Raw genomic sequence first — 12,319 nt, 5'->3', positions numbered from 1 at the left:
GACACCCCCAAGGTTCAAAGCCAGCCAAAGGGCAGTTGAGGGGAAGTATAATCTCAAGGTTAACTTTACTTAAAACATGGCACACAATGATTTTTTTTTAAATGGGGTTTACAATTTTACAATTTTAAAAGCTGTAATTGGTTCTGAACCAGAACACTGGTATACAACAAAAGCAAACAAAAACAAAAACAAACAAACAGGAAAAGCTCAGTACCCAAACTGTGTAGTATCACCCTTTGAATGTAGATGCTGGGCATGACCAACACCTTGTGCAGCACAAATGACTGACATCAGACCTCATAATGAGCACACTAACACCATAAACCAAGGGATAATGAAAATGGTTTGATCGTTACGCACAGGCTGGCAGCTGCTTTGTCATTTGTTTGTTCTGGACAGACGAGATCACAGTGACAGAATAATGGGCAAAAACACCTCGTAAACTGTACACTCAAGCCCAGTCCTAACATTGAAAATAATTCCTTATCCAAAAACAAGCCGCAGAAGAATAGGGCTTGTCATGCTTTTTCACCACCAATGGCACTCTCTAAAATACCTTTAATGGCCTTAAGACTTTAGGACCCCAAGCTGGGACCTCCATAATAGGCTCTCTATCGATCAGCTTTTAGTACATGGTACATTCTAATCTCTCCTAAAGTTAGTGAATGTCTCAAGGTTGCAAAATTGCTAGAAGCCCTCCAATACTCTCTACAAAATAGCTGACTGCAGATCTAAGAGAGACTGAAATAAAATAAATGTACGTGGAAAACATTTCAATACCAAAAATACATAAGTAATAATATTAAATATCAAATGCCAGGCACTGGGCTAAGCGTCTGTGTGTGCGTGTGTGTGTGTGTGTGTAATATATTATTCACAGATGAGAGACCTGAGACTCAGGGAAAGATCTGAAATACAAGGCCTCCCATTTTAGACATGACTAAGCCAAGGGACATCAATAATTATAAGGCATCCACTCTTTGACCAAGCTGACCAAGCTATTCCATCCCAAGGAACATACCCTAACAAAATAGGTAACACTGTTTGCAATAATGCACATACAATGATGCTCATTCCGGTATGGTGAACAATTTAAAAAAACTGGAAACAGGGATTGTTTCCTTAATTTCTTTCTGATCTTTCGTTTTTAGTGTATAGGAATACAACAGATTTCTGTGCCTTAATTTTGTATCCTGTAACTTTACAAAATTCATTGACTACCTCTAGTAGTTTTCCGATGGCATCTTTAGGATTCTCTATGTATAGTATCATGTCATCTGCAAACAGTGACAGTTTTACTTCTTCTTTTCCAATGTGTATTGCTTTTCTTTTTCTTCTCTGACTGTCATGGCTAGAACTTCCAAAACTATGTTGAATAATAGTGGTGAGAGTGGACATCCTTGTCTTATTCCTAATCTTATTGCAAATGCTTTCAGTTTTTCACCACTAAGAATGATTTTGCTGTGGGTTTGTAATATATGGCCTTTATTATATTAAGGTAGGTTCCCACTATGCCCACTTTCTGGAGAGTTTTTATCATAAATGGGTGGTGAATTTTGTCAAAAGCTTTTTCTGCATCTATTGAGATGATCATACGGTTTTTACTCCCTAATTTGTTAATACGGTATATCACATTGATTGATTTGCATATATTGAAGAATCCTTGCATTCCTGGGACAAAACCCACTTGATCATGGTATATGATTCTTTTCATATGTTGGATTCTATTTGCTAGCATTTTGTTGAAGATTTTTGCATGTATGTTCATCAGTGACACTGGTCCGTAATTTTTGTTTTTTGTGATATCAATGTCTGGTTTTGGTATCAGGGTGATGGTAGCCTCGTAGAACAAACATGGGAGTGTTCCTCCTATGCAATTTTTTGAAATAGTTTGAGAAGGATGGATGCTGGCTCTTCTCTAAATGTTTGATAGAATTTCCCTGTGAAGCCATCTGGTCCGAGAAGATTTTTAATTACAGTTTCAATTCCATTATCTGTGATAGGTCTGTTTATATTTTCTAATTCTCCCTGGTTCAGTCTTGGAAAATTGTACCTTTCCAAGAAATTCTCCGTTTCTTCAAGGCTGCCCATTTTATTGCCATATAGTTGCTGGTAGTAGTCTCTTACGATCCTTTGTATTTCTGCGGTGTCAGTTGTAATTTCTCCTTTTTCATTTCTAATTCTAGTGATTTGTGAAAATTAAGGAAACAATCCCATTTACCATTGCAACAAAAACAATAAAATACCTAGGAATAAACTTACCTAAGGAGGCAAAAGTCCTGTACTCAGAAAACTATAAAACACTAATAAAAGAAATCCAAGATGACATAAACAGATGGAAGAATATACCATATTCCTGGATTGGAAGAATCAATACAGCGAAAATGACTATACTACCCAAAGCCATCTACAGATGCAATGCAATCCCTATCAAATTACCAATGGCATTCTTCACAGAATTAGAACAAAAAATCTTACAATTTGTAGGGAAACACAAAAAAACCCAAATAGCCAAAGAAGTCTTGAGGGGAAAAAACGGAGCTAGAGGAATCAGACTCCCGGACTTCACTATACTACAAAGCTATAGTAATCAAGACAGTATGGTACTGGCACAAAAACAAAAATATAGATCACTGGAACAGGATAGAAAGCCCAAAGATAAACCCACGCACATACAGTCACCTAACTGATGAGAAAGGAGGCAAGAACATACAATGGAGAAAAGACAGCCTCTTCAATAAGTGGTGCTGGCTGCTGGTGAGAATGTAAATTGCTATAGCCACTATGGAGAACAGTATGGAGGTTCCTTAAAAAACTGAAAATAGAATTACCATATGACCCAGCAATCCCACTCCTGGGCACATAAACTAAGAAAACTATAATTCAAAAAGACATTTGCACCCCTATGTTCGTTTCAGCACTATTTACAATAGCCAAGACATGGAAACAACCTAAAGGTCCATCAACAGAGGAATGGTTAAAGTAGATTTGTCACATGTATTCACTGGAATATTACTCAGCCATAAAAAAGAACGAAATTGGGTAATTTGCAAAGGCGTGGACAGACCTAGAGACTGTCATACAGAGTGAAGTAAGTCATTAAGGAAAACAAATACCATATGCTAACACATATATATGGAATCTAAAAAAAAAAGTCCTGAAGAATCTAGGGGCAGGACAGGAATAAAGACGCAGACATAGAGAATGGACTTGAGGACGTGGTGGCGAATGGGTAAGCTGGGACTAAGTGAGAGAGTGGCATGGACGCATATACACTACCAAATGTAAAATAGATAGCTAGTGGGAAGCAGCCACATAGCACAGGGAGATCAGCTCGGTGCTTTGTGACCACCTAGACGGGTGGGATAGGGAGGGTGGGAGGGAGACGCAAGAGGGAGGGGATATGGGGATGTATGTATATGTATAGCTGATTCACTTTGTCATACAGCAGAAACTAACACACCATTGTAAAGCAATTATACTCCAATAAAGATGTTAAGGAAAAAAAAAGTGATGCTGGGAAAACTGGGCAGCTACATGTAAAAGAATGAATTTAGAATACTACCCAACTCCACACACAAAAATAAACTCCAAATGGATTAAAGACCTAAATGTAAGACCGGACACTATAAAACTCTTAGACGAAAACATAGGAAAAACACTCTTTGACATAAAACACAGCAAGATCTTTTCTGGCCCACCGCCCAGAGTAATGAAAATAAAAGCAAAAATAAACAAATGGGACCTAATTAAACTTAAAAGCTTTGGAGTAGCAAAGGAAACCATAAACAAGACAAAAAGACAACCCTCAGAATGTGGGAAAATATTTGCAAACGAAGCAACAGACAAAGGATTAATCTCCAAAATATACAAACAGCTCATGGAGCTCAATAGCAAAAAAAACAAACAACCCAATCAAAAAATGGGCAGAAAACCTAAACAGACATCTCTCCAAGGACTTACAGATGGTCAAGGGGCACATGAAAGGATGCTTAACATCACTAACTACTAGAGAAATGCAAATCAAAACTACAATGAGGTATCATCTCACACCAGTCAAAATGGCCAGTAGCAAAAGATCTATAAACAATAAATGCTGGAGAGGGTGTGGAGAAAAGGGAATCCTCTTGCACTGTTGGTGGGAAAGTAAATTGATACAGCCACTGTGGAGAACAGTATGGAGGTTCCTTAAAAAACTAAAAATAGAACTATCATTTGACCCAGCAATCCCACTACTGGGCATATACCCTGAGAAAACCATAATTCTAAAGGACACATGTACCCCAGTGTTCAGTGCAGCACTATTTACAATAGCCAGGACATGGAAAAAACCTAAATGTCCAACAACAGATGAATGGATAAAGAGAATGTGCTACATAGATCCAATGGAATATAACTGAGCCATAAAAAATTTTGAAATAATGCCATTTGCAGCAACATGGATGCAACTAGAGATGATCATACTAAGTGAGGTAAGTCAGAAAGAGAAAAATAAATATCGCTTCTTAACGCATATATGTGGAATCTAGAAAAAATGGCACAGATGAACCTATTTGCAGGGCAGGAATATAGACAGACAGAAAATGGACATGTGGACACGGCAGGGAAGGGGAGGGAGGGACGAACTGGGAGATTAGGACATATATACACTACCATGCATAAAATAGATAGCTGGTGTGAACATGCTATAAAGCATGGGAAGCTAAGCTTGGTGCTCTGTGACAACCTAGATGGGTAGGATGGGAGGGGGTGGGAGGGAGGCCCAAGAGGGAGGGGATATATATATATGTAGCTGATGCACTTCACTGTACAGCAGAAACTAACACAACACTGTAAAGCAATTATACTCCAATTTAAAATAAAAATTTAAAAAAAGAAACATGAAGAAAACAAACAAAAACAATATATAAAAATAAAAAAAGAATGCAACAAATTCTCAAAAAAAATAAAATTTAAAAATTGGAAACAATCTAACTGTCCATCAAGAAATAACTTATTATTAACTGTAGTCATTCTTACACTAGAATATTGTACAGACATTAAAAATGATTGTGTAATCACAAGTAATGAAATGGAAACTGTAATTAAAAATCTTCTAACAAACAAAAGTCGAGAACCAGATGGCTTCACAGGTGAATTCTGTCAAACATTTAGAGAAGAGCTAACACCCATCCTTCTCAAACTCTTCCAAAAACTTCCAGAGGAAAGAACACTCCCAAACTCATTCTACAAGGCCACCACCACCATGATACCAAAAACAGAGAAAGATACTATAAAAAAAGAAAATTCCAGACCAATATCACTGATGAATATAGAAGCAAAAATCCTCAACAAAATACTAGCAAACAGAATCCAACAACACATTAAAAGGATCAAACACCATGATCAAGTGGGATTTATCCCAGGGATGCAAGGATTCTTCAGTATATGCAAATCAATCACTGTGATACACCATATTAACAAACTGAAGAATATAAACCATATGATCATCTCAATACATGCAGAATAAGCTTCTGACAAAATTCAAAACCGATTTATGATAAAAACTCTCCAGAAAGAGGGCATAGAGGGAAGCTACCTCAACATAATAAAGGCCATATATGACAAACCCACAGGAAACATCATTCTCAATGGTGAAAAACTGAAAGCATTTCCTCTAAGATCAGGAACAGGACAAGGATGTCCATGTTCACCACTATTATTCAACATAGTTTTGGAAGTCCTAGCCATGGCAATCAGAGAAGAAATACAAATTGGAAAAGAAGAAGTAAAACTGTCACTGTTTGCAGATGACATGATACTATACATACAGAATCCTAAAGATGCCACCAGAAAACTACTAGAGCTAATCAATGAATTTGGTAAAGTTGCAGGATAGAAAATTAATGCACAGAAATCTCTTGCATTCCTATACACTAATGATGAAAAATCTGAAAGAGAAATTAAGAAACATTGCCATTTACCATTGCAGCAAAAATAATAAAATGCCTAGGAATAAACCTACCTACGGAGACAAAAGACCTGTATGCAAAAAACTATAAGACACTGATGAAGGAAGTTAAAGATGATACAAACAGATGGAGAGATATACCATGTTTTTGGATTGGAAGAATCAATATTGAGAAAATGACTATACTACCCAAAGCAATCTACAGATTCAATGCAATCCCTATCAAATTACCAATGGCATTTTTTACAAAACTAGAACAAGAAGTCTTAAAATTTGTATGGAGACACAAAAGACCCAGAATAGCCAAAGCAGTCTTGAGGGAAAAAAATGGAGCTGGAGGAATCAGACTCCCTGACTTCAGACTATACTACAAAGCTACAGTAATCAAGACAATATGATACTGGCACAAAAACAGACATATAGATCAATGGAACAGGATAGAAAGCCCAGATATAAACCCACGTCCCTATGGTCAACTAATCTATGACAAAGGAGGCAAGGATATACGATGGAGAAAAGACAGTCTCTTCAATAAGTGGTGCTGGGAAAACTGGACAGCTACATGTCAAAGAATGAAATTAGAACACTCCCTAACACCATACACAAAAATAAACTCCAAATGGATTAGAGACCTAAATGTGAGACTGGACACTATAAAACTCTTTAGAGGAAAACACAGGAAGAACACTCTTTTACATAAATCACAGCAAGATCTTTTTTGATCCACCTCCTACAGTAATGGAAATAAAACCAAAATAAACAAATGGGACCTAGTGAAACTTAAAAGCTTTTGCAAAGCAAATGAAACTACATAAAAGACGAACAGACAACCCTCAGAATGGGAGAAAATATTTGCAAACGAATCAACGGACAAAGGATTAATCTCCAAAATATATAAACAGCTCATGCAGCTCAATATTAAAAAAAACAAAGAACCCAATACAAAAATGGGCAGAAGACCTAAATAGACATTTCTCCAAGGAGGATATACAGGTGGCCAAGAAGCACATGAAAAGCTGCTCCACATCACTAATTATTAGAGAAATGCAAATCAAAACTACAATGAGGTGTCACCTCATACCAGTCAGAATGGGCATAATCAGAAAATCTACAAACAACAAATGCTGGAGTGGGTGTGGAGAAAAGGGAATCCTCGTGCACTGTTGGTGGGAATGTAAATTGATACAGCCACTATGGAGAACAGTACAGAGGTTTCTTAAAAAACTAAAACTAGTATTACCATATGACCCAGCAATCCCACTACTGGGCATATACCCAGAGAAAACCATAATTCAAAAAGACACATGCACCCCAATGTTCACTGCAGCACTATTTACAATAACCAGATCATGGAAGCAACCTAAATGGCCGTAAACGAATGGATAAAGAAGATGTGGTACATACACAGAATGGAATATTACTCAGCCATAAAAAGAACGAAATTGGGTCATTTGTAGAGACGTGGATGGATCTAGAGACTGTCATACAGAGTGAAATAAGTCAGAAAGAGAAAAACAAATATTGCAGATTAATGCATATATGTGGAAACTAGAAAAATGGTACAGATGAACCGGTTTGCAGGGCAGAAATTGATACACAGATGTAGAGAACAAACGTATGGACACCAAGGGGGGAAAGTGGCGGGAGTTGGTGGTGGTGGTGGTGTGATGAATTGGGAGATTGGGATTGACATGTATACACTGATGTGTATACAACTGATGACTAATAAGAACGTGCTGTATAAAAAAATAAATAAAATAAAATTCAAAAAAAAATCTATTTGTGGAAAATAATTGAAATATATATATGTAAGTATCTGAATCACGTTGCTACACACTTGAAACATATAATATTGTAAATCAACTATACTTCAATAAAAAGAAAGAACTATTCTCTTTTGCTAATAAAAAAAGAAAAACGAAGTCATCATGTAAATCTATGTTTGTTGACACAAAAAATGTCCACAGATATTTTAAATGAAAATGCAGGTAGATCATAGAGCAGTAAATACAGCATGATTCCAATTTTGTTTTCTGGAGAAACGACTAAGCTGAAATTGAGGTCTGCTGAAGATGGAGGGGCTGACCCTTCCAAACACACGGGAAAGCAGCACCTGTAAAAGCCTTGGGCCACTGGGCACATGGAAAACTGGGTAGAGAGTGTGAGAGAAGTCCTAAGGGTGGGGAAGGGACTAAACCATGCCAAGCCCTAGAGGCCTGATTAAGGATTCTGGTTTTCACCCCAGAAGGTCAATGGGAAGTCTGCATTTCACAGATGAGGCACAGAGGGTTCAGCTGGTGCTCAAGAATATGCCATGAGTGAGTGGTAGAGCCACGGTCAGGCTGGGGCCTGTCGCAGAGCCTGAGCTTGGCCATAACTTTCAGTCACAGACTTCTGTGCATTCCAGCTTCCTGATCATGTGCCTCTCCCTCTCTCCAGGCCTGTTCCGCCTCTTTCCAGACTTGGATTCTCATTTTCCTCTTCCTTTCTCTCCTTCCTCTACCTCCTTTTGCTTTCCAAAAAGTCACAGAGAAAGCCCACCCCCCTCAGAACTTTGTCCTTATCCCCTAAGGGATCTTTCCCATCTGGATGAAACAGGACCTTCCCAGTTCCTCCCCAATTCAATTACAATCAGCCAACAAGCTGGCTGTACAACAACCAAAACAATTTGAAATGGTCTTTTAAATTTGGGTTAAATTAAAGGCCGTTGTTTGAATCTCTTAGCTCTGTTATTGCTTTGTAAGTTGTAATATAAGGCTCTTTGCCTTTCTGTATGTCTATATGTGAGAAACAAATTAAAAAGTTATTATACACTCCTCTAAATCAGTATTTGAATTTGTGAGACTAATTTTATGGGAAGCTTAGAAAATCCTCTAACAAAGTGCAACCTTAACTGGGCCTCTTGAATTTTAATTTGTTTTAAAGCTACTGAATTTCAAAGTAAAAGAAATTTTAAAAAAATACTTCTGGATTTTTTTTTTAAAAACAGAGCCACATACCTCTATTACGTCAGTCAAATCTGATCAACATAAAACGGGCAGAGTCCTCTACCCCACCCCACATGATTTTCAGGCATGTGTACCACGCCCTCTGCTGGCCTCAACACATTTCCAGAATGACCATAATGCAGCTAGGAAATAGGGCAAAACATCTGCATTTCTTCCGCTGGCATGGAGTTCTTCCTTTCTGAATTATGTACAAAAGTTCCATTCTTTTCTGTCTCTTCTATCCTTCCCTTCTCCAAAATGTCATACATGTTTTAAAGATTTACAGGATCTTGATATAAACGTTAAGTTTAAATTATTTCCCCTAAATGAAGAGATAAGTAACAGGTAACCCAAAATGAGAGAGTACTGAAAACTAATTTAAATCTAGTTTAGAAATATATTCCTAATTAGATGTGGCTTCAGGTAACAGGAAAACTTATATGCATACTGGCTGGGTGAAGAAAATGACAACATAGAAACATGCTGAGTGCTAGGGACAAAATTTTTGCTGCCAAGTAATCCAAAGTGGATAATGCACAATTGTTAGATAATAAAATCTAACCATTCTATTTTGTAAGGCGGCAAAGGTGAATAAAATTAATTGGCTCACCCAAGACTCTTAGCAAGTTGGAGATAACAAAGGATTTTAAACCTGGGATCAGAGAAACTCTGAGTCTTAGACCTGAAATACAAGAACACAGCACCAACCGAAAAACATCTTAGCAATTCTCCGTTAAAACTAAAAGCAGATTTGCTTTGCCTCCCCTCGTGCTCTCACGTCAACCCCTACATAAGTTGTCATCATAACTTCACAGCCCTGCTCGCTGAACTTCAATTCCAGAGGTACTTATTGATTGAGCAAGACACTGTGCTGGGTACTGGGCACATGGGGGATAACATGACACCATTCCTACACCCAAGGAGCTCACAGTCTGGTACAGAAGGCAAAAGTGCGAGGAAATAAACTACCAACGGTGTAACGTGCAACAAGGGAATTATGCCTGAGCTTCAGAAGCAGCAGGAATGAAGGACGGATGAACCGTCTGGGGTGCAGGGCTCGGGGTGTGGTACGAGGAAGCTCCACTGTAGAGGCGCTAGCATTGGAAAGCTACAAGCTCAGGGAGAAGCCAAAACAGAGGGACCAGTACATGCACCTTCATGGAGAACACGCATGGGATTTCAGGAGTGTATTGGTAGGAAAGCAGAATCAGTAATTCTACAGGAGTGTGTCCAGGGTGAGGTGGCAAGTGGATGAATGAAAGGCTGGAGACGAGGCCCAAACACAGATCACAGGAGCTTTGCGTGGTCCTTATCCTGCAAGTGACATGGACCTTAATCTATCAGCGGCAGGAACTTGAACCTTACCCTGTAATTGACAAGAGGCCACTGACTGGTTTTAAACCAGGGAGAAGGAACAATCAATCATATTAGGGTTTTGACAAGATCAAAAAGGCATCTGCTAAGTTTTTATCCTAGTTTTTCTGCAACCATAGACAAATTCCTTTCCATTCTTTGCGGTTTATTTACTTTTAAAAGACATGGTATGCTAGTATTAGAGCGAGCTATAAAGCTGAATAAAGACAAACCACCTTAACGACAGTCAGTACCTTGTATGTTAACAGTGATGCTCAGTGAATACCGGATGGGCAGACAGTCAGGGCCCCTCTCCTAGCACACACATGCCAGTTAAGTTTCCAAAAGTTAGGTGATGCACACAAGCTTGGGAAAAAGTTAGCAAATTTCCCAAAGGCAAAAATGAAGCACATAATGCACTTGAACACACAGGTCTCAAAAATCCAGCTGGATGGGAAATAAGGCCACTGACTCTGCCTATTCATTTCCAGTAACAGAAAACAATCAGTTCTCTACAAACTAAGCTGTACAAACACTATCTCTCACAATATTTTCAGAATGTATGTCATTATTTTTAAATTTCCAAAAGTGGATCTCCGAGATCTGTAAAAGTTTAAAACATTCTCTTAAGCAGTTGGTATCTTTAAAAGATACCTCAGGGCTTCCCTGATGGCGGCAGTGGTTGGGAGTCCGCCTGCCAAAGCAGGGGACACGGGTTCGTGCCCCGGTCTGGGAAGATCCCACATGCCGCGGAGCGGCTGGACCCGTGGGCCATGGCCACTGAGCCTGCGCATCCGGAGCCTGTGCTCCGCAACGGGAGAGGCCACAATAGTGAGAGGCCCGCGTACCGCAAAAAAAAAAAGATACCTCAACCTGAAAATACAGACATTCGTCCTAAATTGGGCCGCCAGAATTAGCAAATCACAATTTCCAGAGAGGATCCTTTCTGCTCTAAGTCAAATGCCACCAGAAAGAGGCCACTTACCCAGAATACACGCATTTTTAAATTCAATTCACCAACTGAACTGAAAGTGATTTATGATGCTTTTTCCCCCTTGCTCTTTCCTCTATCCTCCCCTCTGCCTAATTCACCCCCAGCACAAACACCACTCAAGTTCCTTACAGCAGGCATAGAGCAAAAGGAAGACATCCACAGCTGCAAGGGTTTTTATAGACGAGGAAGCAATTCCTGTCCACAGAGACTGAGTAAATGAACTATTCTGAGAGCGCCCCCTAGTGACCAAAATCACTTTATGAACTCTGCACGCTAAACTGATGAAAAGCAATGCATTTAAAATTTTAAAAATAGCAAACACATCAGTGAGTCTACCCTCTGGGAACACCTGTCCAGTTAAACCAATAATGTTAACCTCTGGCCAACTGTTCTCTCAGCTCTAAAATAGGAAAACTAACATCCCCAACCACCCTAGTCCTCTCCCCTGTGAGCATGTGAGTTCCTCAATAAGATACAGTCCCAAGCACATACAGCTGTTTTTAAACAAGAGGAAGCGGAAGAGAAACACAAAGCAATAAGAGGACACGCACCCTCGGGCCTACCTGGATCATCAGGAGTGTTTCTGTTAAACGCATAACATACCTGGTGACGGGTACAGAGTTCTGTTCACTTCTGCTTCACAGGTGTATACACTTTGACTCTCTCCTTCCCTATTTTACTGGCTCTGAGGAGGACTGCAGGGACCACTGAACCTTCTGGAACTTTCTGCCACCACCCAGAACGGTATTAGTTTGACCACAAAATACTGGAAGCTCTCAAATCGTATCTTCAACACTGAGATTTTTCTTTCTCACATGAACTATGTAAAACATAAATGTTAGGTTACTGTGATATGTTCATAGAAAGTGTAATTTAAAATGAAATTGGTGGGCTTCCCTGGTGGCACAGTGGTTGAGAGTCCGCCTGCTGATGCAGGGGACGTGGGTTCGTGCCCCGGTCCGGGAAGATCCCACATGCTGCGGAGCGGCTGGGCCCATGAGCCATGGCCGCTGAGCCTGCGCGTCTGGAGCCTGT

General features: G+C 39.3%; 1 protein-coding gene across 2 annotated transcripts in view; it reads right to left on the bottom strand.

The window, feature by feature from the left end:
- The window catches only part of STK39 (serine/threonine kinase 39), a 308,616-nt gene that overhangs the window by 166,907 nt on the left and 129,390 nt on the right, over positions 1-12,319 (bottom strand). The window contains exon 1 of one of the 2 annotated variants that reach the window (XM_082658866.1): positions 11,888-12,084. The exons of the other annotated variant lie outside the window; for it this stretch is intronic. The gene's annotated coding sequence lies outside the window, so the exon portion shown is untranslated. Of the gene's footprint in view, positions 1-11,887; positions 12,085-12,319 lie in introns of those variants that run through there. 2 annotated transcript variants of the gene reach the window in all.

Source organism: Grampus griseus (genome assembly GCF_964374135.1).
Source record: "Grampus griseus genome assembly, chromosome: 7".
Taxonomy (NCBI): domain Eukaryota; kingdom Metazoa; phylum Chordata; class Mammalia; order Artiodactyla; family Delphinidae; genus Grampus; species Grampus griseus.
This window is presented reverse-complemented; position numbering and strand designations above follow the sequence as displayed.